This window comes from Lycorma delicatula, chromosome 1 (assembly GCF_047948215.1).
Source record: "Lycorma delicatula isolate Av1 chromosome 1, ASM4794821v1, whole genome shotgun sequence".
In the NCBI taxonomy this organism is placed as follows: domain Eukaryota; kingdom Metazoa; phylum Arthropoda; class Insecta; order Hemiptera; family Fulgoridae; genus Lycorma; species Lycorma delicatula.
This window is the reverse complement of record NC_134455.1, coordinates 301152632-301171906: the sequence shown is the minus strand read 5'-3', so window position 1 is coordinate 301171906 and position 19275 is coordinate 301152632.

Below are 19275 nucleotides of genomic sequence, written 5' to 3'. Positions count from 1 at the left end.
TGTTTAATAACTATTTACTCGTTCTAGTTTTCCCATAACTGGTATAAAGAAGATAAATTTCTCAAAAAATTTGTCTTTTTAAAGAAAGTTAAAAATTTAATGTTTTCATTTTGAGAAACGTAAAGGAAAGGACAGCTGTCTTAGTCGTACGACCTAGGAATGGTTTAAAAATAAATTTGTCGTTTAGTTCTAGGTAAGTAGAAGAGTCCACGATATTTAGAAAGTGTAAAATAATTGCCTGATTTTTATACTTCGGAAAAAATAATTAATCGCAGGATGATATATGAAGTATTTAAGAACTTTTTACGATAGGACGGCAAAGAACTAGTTTTAAAAATCTTAAAATACGTTTATTGGTATTATACCTGTGCATCCGTACTAATAATATAGTTAACGTGTTTATGAACTAGTTCAACAACCATTTTCCAGCCAATAGATTAAGGTAAAATAAGTTTTTTTAACTAAAACCTATTTAGTTAAAAATCTTAACAAAATAGGTTTTTTAAACTAATTTAGCTGTTTAAGGAATCTGGTGCATAGCAATGAGATTGATAATAACATTTTTAATGTATTCTTATGATCACAAAATAGTAAGATGCTTCATCGCAGTTGTTTGACAATATCTGTTTCCATTACAATGCAAATCAATGAAGAATGACAAACAAGATTGGCAAATGAAAGAATGGACCTCAACTTAGACTGAAATAATTTATCAATAAATCATAGTATAAGATTTTCTATCAAAGTAAAACGTGTTCCTTTCTACATTATTTTACAGAAAACCTATCCAAACAACCATATAAATGAAGAACAGAATTTTTCTAATTGGGCCGATACTTGAGTCAACCAATGTCATACATTTAAATATTTCCAAGGAATTTGAAATAATTGATAAATAACTTGCTATTATTATGGATATAACAAATATTGTAACGCCAGTACTAATAAAAAATGAAAATTAGCAAGAAGTTGCAGTTAATGCTGATGTCGAAGTTAAAACCCCCAGCATTACCTGAAAACTTTTCTGTACGCGATATAATCAAAGGATTCTCTTGAGTAATATTGACAGTAGTCAGTGTACACCACTCTATGAGTTACAAAAATAGTTACGCAAACCTGCTTAATTTCAGGTTTTAATAGAAAAAAAAAAAAAAAATTATAAAACGTAATAATTGTATTAAAGAAGTAAAACAATATGTAAAAAATAATCCAATTTTTTTGTTGTATGAATTACTTTTCATACTTCATTTTTATTTTTTTTTTTATGAACTATGAGCATAGTTGAGATAATTTATTAAGATTAAAGCTCAATTTTTGGTAAAATATTCTAATAACTTTTACATGCTTTGAGAAATTTGTTAAATTTTAATTGAAGAGACTTAAGGAGGAAAAACTGCATCTCATTTTTTTGCATAAAAATAACAATTCGCGTTTATAAGATACTAGCTCTACCCGCCACGCTTCGCTGTGGCACATTGTGGTTGCATAGATGAGAAATGAGAATCAAAACAAAGCATACGTTTCATAGAAGTTTAATTTTGCAATACTTGTGGATATAGAATATTTTTTTTGTTTTCCTACTGTTTGCGTAGATATAAAGGCTATTTGGTTTACCGACTCGAGAACACGCAACATACAGTTGCCCATGTGAGAAGCAATCCGCATCTAAATCTAAACCACAGAATTCTAAAGATTGACCTTGAGCTATATTGATTGTGGTTGCAAATGCCAATCGAAATGGGAATTGCAATCTTTTGAATTAAAATGGAGTATCGGTAGGGATTATGGGTATTCGAGGAATGTGAACATCTTCACCTTTGAAAGGCCCCGTTAAAATCGTTACTTCCACTACGTTATTCATCAATTTCTTAACTGCAAGTCGCGTGCCGTTGCAGAGTTTTGGCTGATTAATATTCCGCAACAGGATAATTGTCATTTTTTGATCGAACCGTTGCTAGAATCAATCTAATGAGGAATGTTTTCCCAGTTCCTCCTGGCGCACTCAAGAAGAAGGTCCCCCAAACTCCGTCATTTATCATTTGCATTATGCGATCATAAATGCATTTCTGTTCACGCGTTAATTTGCGAATGTTTGATTGGACATATGACTGAAGATCACCAATGTTGTAACTCTGTTCACGGCGTAAATCCACATCAAATGAAGCAATCGCTGCTCGGGTGGGTGCTGGCATTCCTAATTGACTAAGAACTTTATTTGCAATAGCTAAGCACTTGTCTTCAATATTTATCAATGCTTCGTTGTAAATGTCTTCTGTAAATTCCATGGCCATATCCTCAGCCATATGCGATCGATATTTTTCCCATAACTCTGTGGGAGATAAAGGGAAGCAAGCGGTCAATATAACTGCGAATAATGCGGGAATTTAGTTTGAATGTGCAGTTTTGCACGCGTCATTAATACATACATCCCACTGTTGGTCGTTTTCTAATAAATTCAGAGCTTGGTGAAAGGCGCAGCTCAATCACGATACGATCACACAAAAGTACCTCGATTAAAGTGAATATTTAATTCAGATTGTATAATAATCTGAATCAGATGCAAGCGGATACGTTTTTTTTTTTTTTTTAATAAACAATGTAATTGGGAAAAGGTATTGTTTCACATGTGACTGCGGTTGTCGTTAGCTAGTATGGCGAGTGTTCCCCTCGCTTCCGGCAGTCGGCGCGGTCACTGGAACACAGCTGACCATTAAAATAACTGTTTTCTCGCGGTCGCGGGTATGTGACTGATGGGAAAAATAGATAAAAACAATCGTTGATGCGGGTTATATATAGTGCTAAAATTTGAGCTCAATCGGTGCAAAACATTTTGAGTTTTTGAAGCCGTATACAAACGAACTTAACATTTTTATATATATAGATTATCGGTTTTAGTGACTTATTTTAGTGAATTACAAAATGTTTTGGTTTCCTTCAGTTTTTTTATGTGTCTCCGATTCTACCTGAGTAACATATAATAAAATAATGTCGTTGTCATGAAATTTTTAAAACTATATAACGCTTACTAAACATGAAATTTTAATAAAATTAGATGTAAAAATGTGAAAATTAATAAATAAAAAGTTTAAATATCTTCACTTTAAGATTCAAATTTTGGCTCATTTTTAGTGTAAAGACTAAAAATGAGCCAAAATAAGTCATTAGCGGCTTATCAGTGCAATGTAACTATACCGGAAAACGTGTAGTTTTGAACAAACTTAGGCCGACCATTTCTGAGACGTGTAGTTAATTGAATTCCAACCACCAAGGATCACCGGTATCCACCATCTAGTATTAAAATCCTAGATTTAAATCTACATTTAAGTTAATTAATCTATTTTTCATTCCTTCTGTTATATGATAATCTTTCTATCTTAAAAATATTGTCTAATTAACCACGCATCTCAGGAATGGTGACGAAGAACTGCGCAAGAAGACTGACGCCCTCATTATTTCGCAGTCAGAAACGCACTGATTTTCAGAGTACAACGCATTACATACGTCCGATTAACGAGTAGACCCAACACACAAGCCTCAAGTTAACTCATTCATTATTGTGACTCACTGAGTAAGCGCGTTTCAAAAATACAATTCTACAGTCAACATAACTTCAATGTTGTCTGTTATCGACATTAAATTGAGCGTAAAAAACGACTCAACCAACTTTCATCTGATTTTCACATGAAAAACTTTAGACACACTACTATAGCAAGTTCAGTGAAATTGGTCTTCATTGACCGCTTCATTCTTTGACACTGTATTACAGTTGTATCTTTAACACACCCAAAGAATAAAGAGATAAGACAGGATTATAGACGATATTTATAGATTATTATACAGATTTATTTATTACTTATACAGATATTTATTTATATATGTTTATTATTTATACAGTTATGGATTACTAACAATAAGCAACTTTTAGTCGTACCCCGGATATGGAAATACCCGAAATATGGGTTGGAGTAAGGATGTATACATTTGTCCACTCCACATATTCCGCAAATATTATCTGATTAATTTCTTTATCCACCATTCCGGGAGTATAAATACAGCTAAAACAACATCAAGTTTATCACGTTTTGGTTTATGCTTGTCCTTAAAGTTTTGTTCTGTATTACTTAAAAATTGTATTATTATTTTTTTTAAGAGTCATGGTGCATTGCTTCTCCCTTCTTTGTTTCCTGAATAAGTACATTATGACATTATTGTTGTTAAGTTCATCTTTTCTTTTTATATCACTTCCCTTAATTCATTTATAGTCTTTCTGTTTATTTTTATCACTTTTTTTAAATTTCTAACTTACCAGCTGGCAGAAGCACCCTTACATTCACATGTCTTTTGTACCTTCACTATAGTACATGGGTGTTTATTATTTAAGTAAAACTTAATCTTCAATTCAGTTGTAAAATGTAATTTACTGAAATTTTATACATGTCTTTGAAATTTATAGATTATTATACATAATTTAAATAAGATATTAACTATAATAACAAATAATGGAAATTATAAAATATAAAACTCTTTTTATAATTTTATCATTCTATTCTCATGAATTGTAAATGGTGTATAGACTAAGCTAAATTTCTTTGTAAACAAAGTATGTGTTTCATTTAAACATTTCTGACTAATGTATAATGTAAAAAAAAGGTTTTACCAAGATTTTCATGATATAATTATCATAACTAAATCTCAAAAGCTAACCTCAGGGTATAGTAGAAATACAGTATGAAAGTATTTACCGCATTGGATCTCTCAGAAGAAATTCATACTTTTCTGCACTTCGTTAAAATTCAACTCAAAGATTAACTAGCCCAATATGCAGTTTGCACTCTTGTAACTATCTATAACATGATGTAGGGGTAAAATTTACCCAAGAAACAGATTAAAAACTCAGTAAGATATCATTATTATGTTTTATTTCAGGTAAAATTAAACATTAATCTAACAATTAAAATTAACGTGTTCAACAGAAAAATCATTGGTTAAACTAAGATCTAAGTTTAAAAGTTTTACAATACACTATAAATTTGCTACGCAGACCTGTTTTATAGCTGTAAACAAATAAGAAATAATTACTTTTATTTATTTTCATAGTAATATTATAATTATATTCTTATACATAATATTAGTTGCATTACGAATCAAACATTTTTTTTGTTGAGATGAAGAGTGTTTATTTCGATTAGTTTGCAGAACTTGTAGTTTATGTGACATAGTAATAGAACAATAGATGTACATCTTGGTTATTGTTGTTAACCATGATGACGTACTGCATATTAAACAGTACACTGTTGCCTCGTATTGAATGCTACATCAGGATCATTTATAATTATTATACATATGGGATAATAAATACATACTGTCATCCAAATTAGGTTCAAATGATAAGGTAGGTGCTGCCATACATCATTTAGTTTATGCATAACACCCAGAGGAATATTGCAAATAACTATTGTATAACATTTATATATTTAAACCACTTTAATAATGAAAAAAGATTTTTTTCATTTGTTTTCTTTTATCCAATACAATAAATAATTCATTTATACCATTTTGAAAAAGGTAAAATGTTGTTGTTAATTTCTTCAGGGTTGTTTTTTTGAGCAATTACTAGGCCAATTTGAGAAATACTCTAACGCTTTAAAAGTGTATTTCATTAAAATTTAGTGATAATATTTGTGATTATATTAATGAATATGAAATGTCAATGTCCTTATTATTATTATTATCTGCTTTTTCCTTATATTATTGATATGGTTGTATTTTTTATTTTGCATTTTATTTTATTTTTTGTGCAGAAAATCATTCAATAAATTTCGAAAAATTAACAAAATCAACAAATTTCTTAGTGGCAATCTGCTACTTATTATTTTTGTCATTTCATCTGGATAACTTAATCAGCTTAAGATAGATATTAAAATCAATAAAATATATGACCAGCTATTTTTTTTTATATACCATCTTGAAAATTGAAGATAAATACATTAAATGTAGTTGGATATTAGGCAAATAGCTGTAACAGTGGTAGATAATCTGATGCAATTCAAAAATCATTCCCAAAACTGAATAGACATTCTTCAGAAAGAGAAAGCATAAAAAATGTGCTAAGAGTAATACATTTTTTCTCAGCAGAAACAGATGCATCAATTTGTCACTTTACATGTGTAGTATACTTATTTCACCAGGATATTATGCAAATAATGCATCTATGTTAAAAGAGGGACCAGTCAGAATTGTTTTCTCTCAGTAATAGTGTTTTATATACACCTAGTCCCTAAATTGAAATAATGGTATAATGTCTTGCATGGCTAATTAACAGTTTTATTTCAGTGCACATGTGTAAAATACATTTTTTGTTGTAAAAAAAGACAGCGCTAACTACCTAACTATTAGTTCTCACCCTGACGGGGACTCTTATTCTTTATGACTTTGGGGGTTGGCGTCCCCACGGGCCTAGCCTCTGCACCTTTTCTTCCCACTACACACTTAACTGCAGAATTCTTTTCACTATACACGTATACTACACCAAGTACAATACACGAATTACAACATATACATTTACTTGACTACACAACAACATCCAACACAATTTTCTCTTTAATTTACACTCGGTGGTGTTGCGACATCGTACGAAACGCAACCGTAACCCAAGGTGGGAAATATCGTGCCGATGGGTGAATGGCTCTACGTAGTGAGTCTCGAATGATGTCCTCTAGGCACCAGAGAAAAACCAGTTGTATTTAGCTCTAGCTCCAGTACGCGTGCGCTCTGCTAGAGTGGTCCATTATATCGCCGGTTCTCGTGGGACCAAAATTTCGGTTCCTACAGCAAATTCTATGATGGTTGGTGGTCCATCTGAAAAACCACCAATTTAAGTCTAGTGAAAAGACCTCGGTCAACTTTGTCTGACGAGGATAATTTTGCTACAGCCAACGAAGATGATGTCAGGTGCAAAAATGTTCGCTTTGTTGTTATTAGGAATAATCAGGAGGGTGGCTCCCTTCAAAAGGTCTCACCTTTCCTGATTAATAAATCCATCACAGGATGTATTGGTTCTCCGAGGAACATTAAAAAATTACGTGTTGGGACAATTCTGGTGGAGACATATAACGATGAGCAGAGTCTCTCTTTGTTACATATGACCAATATGGGCGGCATAATCGTAAGTACAAAATGCCACAAGACCCAAAATTCCAGCCGAGGAGTAATTTTTTGTCGCGACCTTCTGGAAATGAATTTAAGGGTAATTGCTGATGAACTTCGTCCTCAAGTTGTTGTAGAGGTGAAACGTATGGTGAAACGGAACAAAAAGCCGACACCGTCCCTTATACTGTCGTTCAGTCTTCCTGTTCCTCCAGAGAAGATTAAACTGGGTACCTCTCCGTTCGGGTACGCCCATTCATACCCAACCCACGGCGGTGTTTCAGGTGCCAAAGGTACGGTCACACTACGACATCTTGCTCGAGGACGGAGATCTGTGCTCGATGTGCTACCGAAGGTCACAATGACACTAACTGCAAGGAAAGTGAAAAATGTGCGAACTGCACTGGTTCACATACAGCTCGCTCCCGAGATTGCCCAACCTTTAAGGAAGAAAAGGCAATTCTAAAGATCTGTACTGAGCAGAAACTATCTTTCCCGGCTGCACGCAGGGAATATAGAAAGATAGTTAACTCACGGAATCTTGTACAATCAGATGTGTCTTTCGCCACAGCTGCGTCAAAACGAACTCCTTCAACTTTTCATAATCCGCAGTGCGGATCCTGCACTGAACTTAAGAAACTCCTTCAGATGCTTTCTGATCAAGTTACTTCGCTTACAGCCACTATTTCAGGGCTGACAAAGATGAGTAAAAAGTTCTGCGTCACAATAACTGAATCAAACTGTGTGGTCCATACAAAAGTTCCTGCTCCCAAAGTACTACCGGTACGGGCAGAGGCTACTACAGCTGGCAGTAAGGCGACTAACAAGATCCCCACAAAGGGAACCCACATAACCACCCTCTCTGGGATGTCAATAGCAACATCCCATTCTTATAAGTCTCCTCCACCATCACCCCATATACTGGAGGATATGATTGAAGAACCTCCCTACCCAAAGGCGTCGGAGTTATCTAAGTTAAAGAACACGAAAAAGAAAAACAGAATCACATACAACTAAATTTTATATGGTTTCCTAAGTATATTTATTATTATATTTCTTTTTATTCATTTATTTATTTTTTATTATTTTTTTTATGAACATTATTCAGTGGAATGTCAGAGGTTTACGGTCCCGCATTGAAGATATTACAGTACAGGCCCAAGTACATGATCCGATTATAATGTGTTTCCAGGAAACTCATCTTCTACGACATGACCCAATAGCACTCAGAGGATACTTCTATGAGAGATACGACTGTGTAGTAGACGGTAGAGAGAGTGGTGGAGTGGCTATTTTCATGAAGGATGAGGTATCGGCTACAAGGATTCAACTGACTACTCTCGTTCCTGCTGTTGCAGTAAAGATCTCTATCCCCTTCAAGTTACATATTTGCAATCTGTATCTCTCATCGAACACTGAGCTCAGTGCTCTGGATATCTCAAACCTCCTCACACAAATACCATCTCCATCGTTTATAGTAGGAAACTTCAATGCCCACCATGTTTCTTGTACTGCAAATTTGTACCGCAGGGCTAGAGCGGTAGGCCGTCGGGTCTTCTTGAACGCTAAGAGGAATTCATGGACGAAATATGTGAACACCATCTCACGTACTACTCCCACGTCTACTGTGTGGAAAAAATTTCATGCAATTTTCAGATCGCCAAGGCAATCTATTCTCGGTCTCATCGATGAAAGAGAACTCCTTTCATCATCTTCGGTTGTAGCAAATACTTTAGCAAAATCAAAAATCTTAGCAAAATCTTTCCGCTCGGTGTCTCTCACTTATCATATAGTAACGAATTTCAGAGGTATAAAGCACAGATGGAAATATTAGGGTTAAATATTGGTGTTTCGGTTGGTGGATTGAACACTTCATTCTTATTTAAAGAATTGTTGCACGCACTTAAGAACTCACGTGACACTTCCCCTGGACCAGCCAACGGTCGCCTTTGTATGCTTTCACACCTTCCTAACTCAGCATTACAACATCTTTTGAATATTTACAATGGTTTATTCTCCGAACAAGTCTTTCCGCAGGCTGGTCAGAAGCATTTATTATACCAGTACTAAAGCCTGGTAAAGACAAAACTGTTCCCTAAAGCTACCGCCCTATTTCTTTAACAAGCGTGTTGTGTAAAATAATGGGGAGAATCGTAAACCGCAGGCCTCCATGTTACTTGGATAAACATGCCTTTCTTTCTTCGGAACAATGTGGTTTCCGACAAGGAAGATCTTCCATTGACCATTTAGTGTTAATGGAGACAGCCATACGAAACGTCTTCCTGAACCGCCAACACCTCGTTGTTATATCTTCTTTGTTATAAAAAAAGGCATACGACACGGGCAGGCGACGTGGTATTCTTAACATCCTCAAGGAATGGGGAATCAAGGGCAATATGCTTGCTGTTATCCGGGGATTCTTAAATCACTGAACGTTTCGTGTACGTGTGGACGAGTTGCTCTCAGGTAGTTTCATCTTGGAGAATGTAGTGCCTCAAGGTAATGTATTCAGTGCCACCTAATTTTCTGTAGACATAAAGAGTATTACCAATTTTGTGCAGGCTCCTATCTCTTGTTCTCTATTTGTTGACGATTTTGCTATTTACATTGCGATCCGTTCAACACCCACAGCAGAGATACTTCTACAGAACACCATATTTCACCTTGAAGCTTGGTCCAGGATTACTGGTTTCACATTTTCATCCGACAAAAAAAAATGTGTAGTCTTTTCTCGGCTACGAAACCCTTCTATTCTGCAAGTTTTTCTGAACGGAGAACTCATTGCTATCTCTCCTTAGGTCAAGTTTTTAGATTTATTTTTTGATAGCCGTCTTACTTGCGTCAAACATACAAAAGAATTAAAAACAAAATGTTCCAAACTTTTAGATATGACGCGAGTCCTTAGTAACAGCAATTGGGGAGCCGATTGATCATGTATGATACGTTTTTTCTATTCCTTTGTTTTTTCCCGTTTAGATTATGGTTGTGTCGCCTACTCTTCAGCTCGTCAAACCGTGCTTAAAATGCTGGAAGGTGTACATCATGCTTTCCTTCGGCTTGCCACAGGCGCGTTTAAGTCAAGCCCTGTCGCAAGCTTGCTTGTTGACTGTGGTGACCTATCACTTTGAGATAGACGAGACCAGCTTTTATTATCTTATTTTGCTCGTCTAAAAAGACAGCCAAATCACCCGGCTTTTGACTCAGTCCTTAGAAATCCTAATTTAGGTAAGTATGGGGACCGTCCACATTGTACTGCACCTGTAGGTGTCCGTACCCGACGTCTGCTGCAGCATATCAATGTTGACACACCGTCATTCTTTCCATCGTATCCGTGCTCATATCCTCCGTGGGGAATAAACCTTATAAATTTTACTTTTGACCTTATGACATGCGATAAACGATCAACACCACCTACTGTTTTCCGACAAATGTTTCAGTATACTCTCACCAAGACGAACCCAGACGCGGTGATATACACTGATGCCGTACACTGATGATATACAAGACGATACCGTTGGGTGTGCTTTTGTTGTCAATGAAAGGAATTATATGTTTTGCCTACCCGGTGTTACGAGTGTGTTCACCGCAGAACTACTCGCCATAAATAGGGCTCTAAATATCGTTAGCCCTAAATATAGAAACATTCTTATTTGCAGTGACTCGTATACTGCTCTCCAGGAGTTAGGAAACTTTTATTCCAAACATCCTGTCGTCATTGACATTTATGATGGAATCGCTGAGTTAGATAATCGCAACAGAGAGGTAAGTTTTTGCTGGATACCTAGCTACGTAGGGATTCTAGGTAATGAATAAGCAGATTATGCTGCCAAAGAAGCGTGTATTCAAACTTCCTTCCACCACCCGAGTTGATTTTATGAACCGTATAAAACAATCACTGAGAGCGAGGTGGCAAAGTGACTGAACGACTACCGTCGATAATAAACTCCGACCGGTTAAAGATTCAGTGTTGCCATGGGACACCTCTTGCAGAAAATCTCGTCGTGAGGAAGTGGTCCTCTGCCGGTTACGGTTAGGACATACGAGGATCACACACGAATACCTAATGTCAGGAGAAGCACCACCACTATGCACTCGATGTAACTGTTGATGTTATGCGGCGTTGCGTCGTAAGTTTAATCCAACTAGGAACATCCGTGATATCTTGTACAATGATAACGAAATTTTTGACCGGATGTTTCTTTTTTTGCATAGTACCAGGTTACTGCAAACAATTTAATATTATCATTTTTATATTTATGCTAGAAGAGTTTTTTTAATAAATTTTAACCTTTACTTTCAATTTTTTCTTTTTTTGTTTTATGTATTTAATTTTACTATCCGGGAGGGAACTTTTTGCACAACCCATTGGAATTAGGTAAGTTTTATATAGTGTCTTTATTCGATTATTATTTTAAGTTTTATATTTTAACGACTTCGTCTGTGGTATTAGTTTTGAGTTTATTTTGCCTTCTTGACTTGTTTTAATAAATTTTTATTATATGATTAATATTACTTTTACACCTTATAAATTTTATTATTTTGGAGTTATTTTACCCTTTTATTAATACAATTCTGGGCGATGATAACGGCCAGGCGTTTTTCGCCTCAAACAAAAAAAATTAGTTCTCAACTTTCATAGTAAACCTGGCATGGAGTTTTGTAATTAAGGATCCATATAAATTTTTCAGCGCTAATTTCTTGTTATTTCCATACACTTGTGAATATTGCTTCCAACATATACAAATAAACGTACAGCTCAACTATATTTTATATTTTTATGAAAACTGGTTAGCTTCCAAGAACAATCTTAAAGGGAAGGAAATGTGTTCTTTTTTTGATTCTTAATACAATGACTTATAAATTTCATCAAGTTAATATCTATAAACACTGAAAATATTACGTTCAGATCATATTTAATCTTCATTAGTAAAAAAAAAAAAGTTTATAAAGTTCTTTCACTGTTTGAAATTTAAAATTATAGAATGAAAAAATTCAAAATGGAGAAGATAGAAAATACTGCTCAACTTTTTTCAGGGAGTAGATCTTACATCTCAAGTTTTAAACCTAAAAATCTTATAAATGAGCAGAACAAAATTCTAGTTACCGAAAAATGATAAATAATAATTTTTTTAACTTTATATATTTTTTACGCTCGCTAGGAGTGAGTAAAATGACTGAAAAAGTTCTAATTACTGTGCCTGCTGATTTTAAAAATGCAACGTAAATAGATTAGCTGTGAAAAAAAGAAAAAATGCAAATCAATCCCTTAGTAGATTATGAATTCCTCTTTTTTTAAACACAATTATATTTGCATTATCTGATCATTTGTTTAGAAGTTTTGGATTTTACTTTAATAAAAATGTAAATTCACAACATTTTTGATATGGTTATATTTATTATTTTGCATTTTAATTTTAAAAGTTTATGCATAATGAATTAAAAACTAAATTACAAGAATGTATAATATATTTATTCCAACATTTAATTTCAAAAATAGGCGTTAATCAAAAATTAATTATACCATGGACTAATATAAATAAGAAAAAAACTTTTTATTAAATTTTTACTTTTTATTAATTTTATTCTTTCATTTACGAAACAAAGAAAATAATTTCTATTTTTAATTGTATTTTTTATGAAATTTTACAGTTATTATTTTTAATACTTTACTTCTTAAGCTTCTTATATCTCAAGCTATAATATATATTGCTCTCTTATTTACTCATATGTTTGTGTTGGCGGCCTATAATCTAAAATGCAGCTATTTGACATAAGACAAAAGTTACAGAAATACTATAGCTGTTTAATCAGGAATAACCAGGATCTCTTGTTTACAATATTAGAGGAGATAGAGTATTTGAGAACATACTGATTGAAATATATTCCAGCAATATATTTTTGATATTTATGAAATGTACAAATGTCAACATGCCCAGAACTTCCATGAAGTTCCATGTGGTAGTAAGATTTATAAGTAATACCTTCATACTGCTTAGAAGAAGCCGTATAATAAATATCATTATCCCAGAGCAAGATATTCTGAATACTGTTTGTTGAACTTACAAGTATAAGTGTTTGGGAGTTACATAAAGACCTCTCCATAAAAAAACCTCAATAAATCCCAACATCACTATTATGGACAGTGTAAATTAACAAATTAATGTTCTTCTTTCCTGTTGTATACCCACCATTGTCTGTTCTATCTGTTTACCGAATTATTTTTCTATCTTTCATTCTTATTCTAATTAATATCATCATCATATTCCTACGTACCATCTGCAGGTCCCTTCTTTCCAAACCCAGTTCTAGTTTTTTCTATTCCTAGTTAAAATTTGAGTTCTTAGTCGGTACTATTTCATTTTAGATTATCTAAAAAAATTAATTTTTTACATGTTCTCTTTTTGACACCTTATAATGATCCAGCTAGCTCTGTCATAATTAACCCTCATCACATCACCCAGCCAATTAGTTTTCCTATTCTGTTTTAAGTTTCTATTCTTTTTAATTCTTCTCTTTATTTATTTTTTCCACTTTTCTGCCCATTTAATCAGTTATTGTCTTTTTTATTTCCAGATCTCAAATGCCTGCAGACATTCTTTTTCTCATCTTCATAGTATTCACATCTTCTACATTTACACAATAAACTCCAATCATAACTCTTCCCAAAGTACTCCTTCATATCTAACTATGAAATAGTTGTATCTTTCTGTTAATTTTTTTGTTATAACACAGATGATAAATAGCTTATGAGTTCAAGGTGATTATGAGTTATGATGGTTAATTGCAGTTGAGTTCAAGTGTCCATCTGGTGTTGTCAAATCATTACCATGGTTCAACTCAGTAATGTAATTCATTTCTGTAATAAATTTTTTTAATTTGCCAATAACACTTATAGACGACTAAATAATATTATTATGGTGACATTTTGAATGAACATGAAGCTGTTCATAAAATGGAAAACATGAGGAAAAAAGAATGGCCGAAAGGCACACCACAATAAATTAATTAGATATTAGTGAGTCAATTCTTCAGTAGAACATTAATTTATGTTTGTCAAACGTCCATGAGCTCCAATGCTTGGTACATGATGTAGACCCAATTTGTATATGCCTGGAAGAAACACATTTTTGCCAAAATGAAAATTTCTAATTAAGAAGATACAATACATTTCGGCAAGATCAATCACCAAATGTAAAATTTAGAGGTGGAGTAGCCACATTAACATCAACTAGAGCTACCACCAAAGCAGTTGAAATAAACACAAATCTGCAAGTGGTTGCAATCAGATTGAGGCCACTCTGAAGGTGATAAGGGGAGAAATTGATGAAGTTTAAAAACCTACAGTTTGCCAGGAAATGGAGAGATAGAGCCACTAGACGCAGAGAACACTTACAAATACCTTGGTTTCAAACATACCCTCATCATACCATAAGCGATTGTTATCGAAGGATATTTGTTACCGTTGTGTAGTAGAACCACTTTTAAAATATACTTAGACGAATCTATGAAAAGGCGCCAGTCCTCAGGTTTATGAACTTATCCTAAGTGCAACATAAGCTCATCAATATTTGTGCAATAAACCACATTATTTTCATCAATAAAGTACTGAGAAAGTTCTTTTAGTCAGCTTCGAAAGCCCGGAAGTTTTGTATTTTTTTTAAGTAAAGTCCAATCTTGTAGTCTTGTTACTAACAGTTCAGCTTGATTTTCTGAAAAATTTAAATCCCTAACCAAGTCATTTAATTTACCTTGTGATATAAGATGTGACTTATTAGAAGATAATTCAAAATCAAAATCATTGCTGTCTTCTTCTGTACTGTCTGATTCTTCATCGCTGCATTGAAATATATTCACAGGTGACTCAGGAACTGGAATAATTTCAAGTTGAGGAACAAAAGTAACAGTCAGTTACGAGATCCTTTGGTTCACGCCAAACCATAGATACACCAAATGGCAAAGCCTTCCGTGTACCTTTCAGCCATCCTCTTAAATAAACAGAACAATTATTGCGTACTATATGAGGAGTCCACGTCTTATCCTGATCACCTATTTTACATTGAAAGTACAAATGATATGCTTTTTTCATTAAAGGTGTAATGTTTTTTCTACCTGATTTTACAGTAAACTCACTACATACATAACAAAAGGCTTCCACATTATTTACATAATTTCGAGACATTATGACACTGCACTGTTCACAAACTTAAGACAGCAATAAGATTGAACAAAATTAATTCATTCCTAAATCCGGTGCTTATTACAAACAATACAGCTTTGTTTTTAGGTACATGTTTTGACCTGCACAGACATGATTAATCTTGTCCATGAAGGCTCCTCTTCAATATTAGATATAATGTTATAATATGTGACTATAATATGATTTAATTCTTTGTCTAGTATTGTTTATTTATAGCTTACAAATTATTTTAACAAAGTTAAACAATAAAAAAGGAGCTACCAAAATACAATATAGAAGCTTATTAAAAATATATAAAATTAAAAAATTTTTCTAAAATGGTGGGTGATAGAAAGATTCTGACTTCATATTCATTTTTAACATCAAAAAACAGATTTAAATCATGTGTCGCATGTTAAGAAACAAAAATTACGTTTATCAGTGCAATTAATTTTATTTGTTACTAAAACTGCAGTTTGCGAAAAATAACATTTTCTACCCTTCTATAAACGTTGACAAAAATTGTTATGATTATTTTTTTAGTAATATAATGGCTTTGTTGTTTGTTAATGATAAGTGATATGATTATTGTTATTTCGCTTAGTGGAAATTAATATTGTTATTTATGATATTATTACGGTGATTGTTGTTTCCACTGGTTCACTATACATGTGTTTTTATATCAACGAGAGTGTGTGTTTGTATGTGTGACAATTAATTATTGGCATTTGATTACGGTGGATAACATTCTTTGTATAAAAATTAAAACGTATTAAGAAATTACACTAATTTATGATTTTAAAAAAATAGATAAATAAATAATAATACTCTGATGTGCTGTTGATTACGCTAATTAGGTGGTTTATTAAGATGCTAAACTTTGTTTTCTTTAATAATTTGTTTGGAGTATGACAACTGTTTAAGAGTCGGTATTTAATTTTAAGAAGGAAACCAGTCTGTTCCAGTTTATTTCCAGTCCGCTCAGAAGTTCTACTGTACGGATGGAGCTGGCTTTTTTCTGCTCGGAATTGTCCTCAAATATGTTATCAAGCATCAACGGACTTCAAAAGATTTTCCTGTGAGTAATACCCTCGGAAAGTTCTTCAGTTAAGTAATAAATGAAGATTTTCAAGGAATTCTCAGAGGACACTCAAGTTTGGGGTCCAGTGACGTTTGATATCATACTTTTGGGTCGGTCCGAGCAAAATAAAAGAAAAACAAGTCCGATCCGTCCAGCAGAACGTCCAGACGGACTAGAAATAGGTTTTCAGCTTAATTTTTTTTAATATATGATAAATGTTTAAATATATATGCAATTAATCACAACTAGCTATTTTATTTTTCCCTATCTCTGGTTATTTGCAATACAGTTTTAAGAACATTGTAAAAAGAATAAACCTTTACTAAGCAGTATTTATGATACAGTACCACTTTAGTGACAACCTTATATTTTTTATATTTACGTCTTACTTTCTTCGGTGTAAACGTAAAATTTTTGTAGCTATTCTCATAAAACTATATAATAGAAATAGATAAAAATTTATCTGTACAGTCTTTTCTAAAATTATATAGCATGGATTATACGGGTTATATACATAGATTACATGGTTTATAAGGTTTATAATCCACATTAGTTTCATTTTTCTGCCTGTGACTGTACATAAACTAGCAGAAGGAAAGTAGAAAGTACTGACATTGGTAAAAAAATTTCATCGTACACAGGCTTATTTATTTAATAACTTTTGAGGAGCAATAAATAAAAAAAGGTTAAATAAATCAATAAAATCTCTGTTACAAGAACTTTTGAGTGCGTATTGGTGCGTACATGGATTACTTCATGTACCTATGAAGTTACGTGGTCACTTCCGAAATAAATGTTATACTATAAACTGTAATAATAATGACATTTGATGGTTATATGTCAACGGGATAAATTATAAGTAAGTTTTTTTAAAAAAATAGGAAAAATTGAAATAAGACCATATTTAATTGAGTTGTTACCTCACTAGTAAATATCACAAAAATAAAATTTTCTTTACTTCTCATTTCGAATATAAAATAAGGAATAATGATATCGAAAGAAAAATTGAAGAGGAAAATACAGCTATGTTAAGATTACTGGGAATACATTATACAGAGTTATCATAAAATAATGATGCGGTTTTGAACATGGTTTAAATTAAAACAGAATTACTTATAGTTTATATTTTTATTTTTAAAAATTGTCGTCTCAAACATTTTTTTACATAATTAATTAATTTCAATATGTGCGCCCTTAGTCGCTCGGAAAATGTCCGAACGATACTCAACTTCTCTCCAAACATTAGTTAACATTTCTTCGTTAATGGTTGTTATTGCTTCATTAATCCTGTTTTTTAAGTGGTTTAGGTCGCGAATTTTTTGTGTATAAACAATGCTTTTGATGTACCCCCGCAAGACACAATCGCAAGGTGTCAGGTCTGGTCTCCTTGGAGGCCAAAGTGTGGGTCCTTGCCGGCCTATCCATCGATCACCAAATTTTTCAAAGCGTCCGTGACCGATGCATTGAAGTGCGGGGGGAGCACCATCTTGTTGGAAATGAAGTTGATGAATGTTTTCGAGTTCATCCAGCTGAGCAAAGCAATAATAGGTTAACATGTCAAGATGCACAACTCCATTAATTGTTTTTTCAGCAAAGAAGAAAGGCCCTATTACACGATTTCTCATCACACCACACCAAACATTAACTTTAGGCGAATCGCTTGTTTCTCAATAATTGCGTGTGGGATTTCAGAGCCCCATATTCGTGAATTGTGCCTGTTAACACATCCATTCACATGGAATGTAGCTTCATCTGTAAAAATTATATCGTCTAAAAATGATTCATTTTCACTTATTCTGTCCGACATTTCAACAGCGAAATTGTAACGTTTTACACCATCATCGGGTTTCAATTCCTGCAGTATCTGGATTTTATAAGCATGTAATTTCAGTTTCTTATGTAAAAATTTGTGATTTGTTGATTTTGGATTACCTAATTCGACGCTTCGACGGGGGATGGACTTTCCAGGACTTCTAATTGCCGATTGTCTAATTAGTACGTTTCGTCTGGTACACTTGATCTGCCGGTTGATTTCTGTTTCTTAACCGATCCGGATTCTTCGAATTGTTTGAACCAACGTGTTATGTTATTTTTGTGAGGTGGATCTCTTTTGAATTCACGTCGAAGCGCACGTTGAACTAAAATTACGGATTTTAATTCAGCCATCAATAAAACACACTTTTCTTTGTCTTTATCCGAGAACATAGTAACTCACTAAACTCACCGCAACAATACAAGAACTGACGTTGTGGTTACAACTGCTGATAAATAAACTTTTGGGTTGGAGGCTTTCAGGGATACCAATATAACATCTAGAAATTTCCCTACAATCTTCCTATGAATTACTGAAACCGCACCATTCTTTTATGATAACCCTGTATTATTATGTGAGTATATAAGTATATTTAAGCATATTAATGTACGAGTATATCCATTGTAACACGGATTGTATAATCCAGTGTTTTGTATATATATATATAAAAGCTAGCAAAGCAAACGAGTTAAAAGCCAAAATACCAAAAAGAGAACATACATTTTTCTGAGGTGGAAAATAAAGTTTAAGAAGTTTTTCAAAAAATATTCATGAATAAATTAAGCTTAACAGGTTTGCTTAAGTAAAGTTTTGTTTAAATCTAACCCTCTCCTTCAAAAAGGCTAAATTATGAAAAAAATTCTCAAAAGGCTTTTCTGCGTTTTAGGTCTGGGCTACAATTTAAATAAAAATTGGTAAACATATTTCGATAAGTCTATGTATGAAGTATAAATTTTCAGAAAATCATTGAGAAATATTTTAACCGATGAAAGATAGAGTAAAGAACAAAAAATGATGTATTTCAGTTTTAAAAGTTAGGGGTTGATTTTTTTTTTTAAA